The sequence below is a fragment of the Neolamprologus multifasciatus genome, chromosome 13 (genome assembly GCF_963576455.1).
Source record: "Neolamprologus multifasciatus chromosome 13, fNeoMul1.2, whole genome shotgun sequence".
NCBI lineage: Eukaryota > Metazoa > Chordata > Actinopteri > Cichliformes > Cichlidae > Neolamprologus > Neolamprologus multifasciatus.
In genome coordinates, this window is record NC_140451.1 from 29,413,712 (window position 1) to 29,420,092 (window position 6,381).

The 6,381-nt window shown below is 43.3% G+C and overlaps 2 long non-coding RNA genes across 2 annotated transcripts; one reads left to right on the forward strand and one right to left on the reverse strand.

Annotated features, from left to right (window-relative positions):
* Positions 1 to 2,224: 2,224 nt before the first annotated feature.
* Positions 2,225 to 3,300, forward strand: LOC146505751 (uncharacterized). Its single transcript, XR_014877597.1, has 2 exons — positions 2,225 to 2,513; positions 3,068 to 3,300. It is a non-coding gene; the product is annotated as an uncharacterized LOC146505751 (long non-coding RNA).
* A 484-nt stretch (positions 3,301 to 3,784) lies between these two features.
* On the reverse strand, positions 3,785 to 5,990 carry LOC146505752 (uncharacterized). The gene is made up of 2 exons (XR_014877596.1): positions 5,080 to 5,990; positions 3,785 to 4,502 (listed from the first exon to the last, which is right to left on the reverse strand). It is a non-coding gene; the product is annotated as an uncharacterized LOC146505752 (long non-coding RNA).
* Positions 5,991 to 6,381: the final 391 nt, after the last annotated feature.

Consider the following 6,381-nt stretch of genomic DNA (forward strand, 5'->3'; position numbering starts at 1 on the left):
CAGTTTGTGGGGATAGGTTAATTGGATAATCCAAATTGCCACTAGGTGTGAATGTGCGAGTGAATGTGAGTGCGAATGGTTGTCTGTCCCTGTGTGTTGGCCCTGCGACAGACTGGCGACCTGTCCAGGGTGTACCCCGCCTCTCGCCCTATGACAGCTGGGATAGGCTCCAGCGCCCCCCGCGACCCTGAAAAGGATAAGCGAATGGATGGATGGTATGGAAATGTAGCTTTTGAACCAATTTGATCAGACTGAAAAAAGCGAACAGCTCCAAAAAAAATCAATAAAAGCCCAAAATTTCCATGTCATTCATGCTCATGATGAGTGTGTGTAAACATCTGACCACAACTATAAATGGGTATCGACAGTATTTTGATCCATACCTTAAATAAAATGGATTGCGAAGCATCTCTTTTTTTTCCAGTTGTTATATAGATAAGAAATATTGTATTTGAACCATAAAATCCTTATTGAGACAAGGAGCTTTTCTTAAACAACCACTTATTTTACAATTACAACAAAAATCACAACAGCATTTATTCACCTAGGCCAGGTTTGGGACTTTTGTCTACAGCTGCCCCAGAGCAGGCAACCAGAACACATTATTACATTAATATTAGCCTTCCTTCTGGGACCCCCTGCAATTTCAGGCACTGATTACAACAAGGTATTAAATGTTCAACAATTTATCACTGTTTGGTTTATCCAATATAAATGTGTTCAAGCTTGAACTTATTGACTGTGGAACTGCTTTTCATTCACCACACATCAGTGGAAACAGCAGGGGGCTGAGCTGTCTCCTGTGCCCTCCCTCCCGAATGAGCTCCAAGCTCAAACCTGTTCATTCTAGACTGATGAACACATTTTTCAAGCAAACTGAAACACAGCACAGCTACTGTGACATTAGAAAATATTCCACCTCAACTTTTGTCACTGAAGAAGGCATCATATTAACTCTTCTGACCTTAAGATATCAGTATGTTCAACACAAGCAGCTGGGGAACAACATCAAACCTTTGGGAAGCATCCATTCCTGAATTTCGACATCTTTCCAAAACTGGAAATTTTTAAAAGCATCAACTTACACAGGTTGAACAGGAAGGAAGGATTTCAGCTTAAGTCTTCAGCTCTCTTTTTTCACAAAGTTACTTCATCATTTACACACTATAGTCAAAATACAAACCACCGACAGGTGAAATAACAGTGATTAGCACTGAGCCCTTGACTTTCATCTGGACATTAGTACTAAGATAAGATGCCAGATGGCAGCAGCTTAAACACCCGGCGTCCTGGGTGTGTACCGTCCCGTAGGATGCTGCGTGCCCTCTTGAGACAGCGAGTGCTGTACAGGTCCTTCAGGGAGGAAAGAGGATGTCCAATTTTTTGGGGGGCCATATTGATGACCCTCTGGAGTGCCTTTCTGTGTGCTGTGGTGCAGCTGGAGAACCACACACCGATGCAATATGTCAGCACACTTTCAATGGAGCAGTAGAAGTAGAGTAGAAGACGGTCAGCAGCTCCTTCTTCAGGTCCATTTTTCTGAGGATTCTCAGAAAGTGGAGACGCTGTTGGGCCTTCTTTAAAACCGCAGAGATGTTAGAGCTCCATTGGAGGTCTGTGTCTATGTGCACATCCAGAAACTTGAAACTGGAGACCCTTTCAACACACTCGCCATTGATGCTGACAGGCTGCAGCTCAGACTTCTTCCTTCTGAAGTCAACTACCAGTTCTTGTGTCTTGGTGGTATTGAGGTCCAGGTTGTTATCTACACACCAATCTGACAGCCTCTGAACTTCAGCTCTGTACGCCGTCTCATCTCCCCCACAGATGAGCCCCACCACAGTGGTATCATCTGCAAACTTGATGACTGCATTGTCTGGGTGGGTACTAACACAGTCATGTGTGTACAGAGTGTACAGTAGGGGACTCAGTACACAGCCTTGTGGAGAGCCGGTGTTAAGGCTGAGGGCTGAGGAAAGATGAGGCCCAACTCTAACTCTAACGGTGTGTTCACACCGAACGCGATGGACGCGAACAAAAACGCCCCAAACGCCCCTAATTTGACGCGTGCACATTCGCGCCTCAACGCGTGTCCAAGAAAAATCCATCGCGCTTCAAAATATCATATTTTGACGCGCGTGAACCGGAAATGTGGGAGGGATGTGGGAGGAAGTTGTGCCAGACCGGTATCTTTGCAAGATGGCAGCTGTCGAGTTAGCGCTTGAAGAGAGGGTCTCCCTTCTCTATGTACTGTCGAGAGCAGAGCAGCGCCGTAAAAGACGCCCTCGCCGTACCTGGGTCCATCAGGTCCTCCAGAGGCATGAGCAGTTTGGTGAGTTTCACCATTTGCTCCAGGAGCTGCGCCTGGATGACGGCCGATTCCAGCGACATCACCGTCTTTCACTCGGCCAGTTTGAGGACCTGCTTCCCCGGGTCGGTCCCAGAATCGCCCGCCTAGACACCAATTACAGGCGCTCAATCCCACCTGCAGAGCGCCTGTCCATCTGCCTGAGGTTAGTAAAAGTATTTAATACGGTAGTCCTTTATTGATACGTGTGCTAATACATGCTAAACCATCCATTTATACACTGCTAACATGGATGTGCTATGCTAACAGTGAATGCTCTCGGTGTTTACTGAAAGCAAACTGTGGTACGGAGACGACTGTTTATAATATTTCTAGTGATACTCAGAAGGTCTCATCAAGTCCCGATTTAATTCGATTTATGCTGTTATCAGTGTTTGCATTGATAGCATGGCTGTGGTGTCATATCAATGTATGCGCCCGGTGTTTGCTGATATCAAACTGTAGCATTAGGACCACTGAGTTAACCTTTGTAGTGATACTCACTCCTTTTTATTTAGACCTGGTTTAATTCTGGGATAGTTGAATATTTGTATATAATCACCGCGGACTGTTTTAGATTATATCTAATATATATCATGTAATTATCCTTATAATTACAAAATGTTTTATGTAAGATTTATGTTTTGGAATTTTGGAATTTCAATAATGTATTTTGTAACTGCAGTACACATAATACTCATTTTAAACAATTTTGTCCAGGTTCCTTGCCAGCAAACAACTCCTCCAGAGAGGCTGTCCTGGTGAGGGAGAAATTCATGGCTCACTTCTCGGTGGAGGGAGCTGTGTCTTGGCAACCAAAGGAGTAGCCTGTTTGAAGTCCGAGTGACTTCCCCACAACGGCTCTTTTAAGAGCCACCCACAAACCTCTAAAGAGTGTTCCTGTCTTTTTAAATTTTTCTTAATAAATGGAGCTCTACTCCAAAATAAACTAACCTCTTTTTACTCTCTTAAGTAACTTGTCTTCACTATGTTCCTGTATACAGTGTGGTGCAAAAGTTTGGGCAACCTTATTAATAGTCATTATTTTCCTGTATGAATCGCTGTTACAATGAGAAATGTCACTTACATATATCATATAGGAGACACACACATTGATATACACTAAATATTTATTTCATTTCTCTTTTGTGTCGTCAATTTATGCACCTGCTTGATTTAAACAGTTATTGCACACTTTCTGTAAACTGCATTTCACTTCTCAAATATCACTGTGTGTGTCTCCTATATGATATATTTAACTGACTATTTTTATTGTGACAACCAATGATTTGTACAAGAAAATAATTACTTTTCACAATGTTGCCCAAACTTTTGCATCCCACTGTATTAGTATGTTTTGTCATTAGTATAATATGAAATAAATTCTACTTGTGTCAAGTCGGGTGCCAATATTTGCTGTGTAGTAGAACAGAGACATTTTGTCATTATAAATGTTTATTTGAAAAAATATAAATTCATTAACAAAAACATTTATCATAAATATATGAAATTTAACTATTTACAGAGAGACAGGAATAAAAAGGACCCAGCTTGGAGTGGAAGAGCCTCAGGGAGAAGGAGGAGAAAAATAAGAACATTGTTTCTGCCCTGGAGAGCTGCTGCCTCATCAGAAAACTACTGATCATTAGGGTCCAATGTTTCCAAATTTAACACAGCTGTGCTGTTTTCAAAAAATAATTTATAAATTTGAAATTTCACGAATTCTCGTGTCTGAGGCGGCATGCTCTCCAGAGCAGGAACAAGGCCGAGGAGGAAATGTTCAGTTGGAGACGGGCGTGGCCTCTTTAGGGACTCCAGGATGGCCAGCTCCACCGCCGATGGACCGTCCTGGGACCCGTCCCTTGCCCGCCTTCGAGCTGTCCTCCTCTGTGGGCCTGTAAAACACAGCACAAAACAACACAAAGTAATGAGAAGGCTGCTACTAGATTTTCATTTTCAAAATTGAAAAAAACATGATATAAACAGATTGGTTGTAGATATTTAGTAAAGGTGATCACAAGGGAATCCAAGCAAGTAAAAAGCTGTCAGTGCTTGATGTTCATACCTGTGGGTGCAGCAGCAGGAGCTGAGGGACCAGGGACTGGAGAGCCAGGAGAAGAGACAGGGGTGGACTCTGCTGCATGATTACTTGACTCTATGAAGACAATATTAAATGTTAACAGGTTGAAGACAATAGTCATAGAGAATATTATATTATTATATACTTATATACTTATTATTATATACAGTGGTCTCTCATTTATTGCAGCACATGAACAGTAGTCACAGTTCTCACAAGTTGATTCTCAAAGTGAAAACCTTTGTCGATTTTAAAACGTAAAAGTATTATGCCGCGCTTTTTCTCTGTCTGCAGCGCCACTTTTGTGCGCCTTTTTTGCTCCCGGTGCAGGTGTGTATTTCCGAATGAGGGTCATAGTTATGAGTGTTTTTGTGCTGTTTTTTTCTATTGGACGTGATGGTTATCAAAACCAAACATGATAAGTTTGGCAAGCGCAGGAGACACGACACGGAGGAGATTTGTCATTTGGGCTGCAGAATGCAATGCGCAATGTTGAAAGCTGTACGGTGCTGTAAAAAAAAAACAGCGAAAAGGCGAGGCAGTGACGGATGAACAGCGGGACTACTGTATACTGTTTATTAATAAACAAAATATGTTCCTGTATGACAACATGCATAAATTAACTGCCTACATTAACTCAATGTAAACATACCTTCTGACTGACACTCCCCTGCTGCCTCTTCGGGCTGTCCCTGGTCCTCGGGGGAGAAGTTCTCCACGGTCCGCACCATATTACCGCTTGTCTCCCGCGGGGTGAGGAAGGGGTCCAGAAACCCCATGACCGCGAAGAACTTCCATCTTCTCCCCGATCCTGCTGCAGACCCACTCCTCTTCTCCTTCTCTGCCTTCTTCTCCTTATTATAAGTGTCCCTGAGGCTCTTCCACTTTCTCCTGCAGATGTCCTCTGAATAAACGCATTATCTTGTTAGCGGAAAGGTATTTGTACATCAGTGGGAAAATAGCGGGACAGTAGGCGGGCTTGCTAGCTTTTGCGCAGGTTCATCGGGTCAGTCTGAAAATTAAAAAGAAGGAATGAACTTACCAGGTTGCCCGATCTCCCCACTTATGTGTCTCCAAGCTAGGTCCTTTTTATTCCTGTCTCGGTAGAAGTAGTAGCTAGCATCGTATAGCTCCGGGTGATTAGCCACGGCACTGATAAGCTTTTCCTCCATACTGAATGAAGAATGAAGGGCTTTGGCTGGATCTGCCCCTTTGACCTAGGTCAGAGCCACGTCACCAGGCTCCTGATTGGTTGTCGCGGCGCGATTTGACGCTGGAGTTCAGATTTTTCCAACTCGAGCGGTAGACGCGAAACGCGCGTATGCACAAAATGCAACACAAAAACTCACGCGCGTGGTTTTATTCGCGAGTCAAACGCGCCAGACGCGCTACACTGACGCGCGTTTCACGCGTTTTCGCGTTTTCGCGACGCAAATCTGCTTCCGAATTTTCGCGGGACCCACAATCGCGCGTCATCGCGCTTTTCCATTGACTTTACATGTAAACCTGACGCTCTATTCGCGTCCATCGCGTTCGGTGTGAACACACCGTTACACCACTCTACTATGAAATGTATCAAATTTGTCACCCTCCTAAAGAAGATTTCAGACCGAGCATACGGTCCCATTAGCAGTAGCTAAGTAGAAAATTGATTAACAATTAGCATACACTCATTAACAACAACAAAGAGCAACACACAGCACAAAAAAGAGCTCCCTGCTAAAACGCTAACACTAGCTGGTGAGCTAATGATAGCTCATGTCTTCCTTTCCTGGAAGATAATGGATTATTTTCACTTGCTGTTTCTTTAACAGCCGTTTATTAAACTTTAAAAAACGATCTGCTTGGTTATATTTGTGAATCAGAGGTTTGGATAAAGTACATTGTTGGGTTACTAATTCACTAGCTCGTTGCTAGCAAATTAAGTACAACTGTGGATTCAAGACTTCAAAAG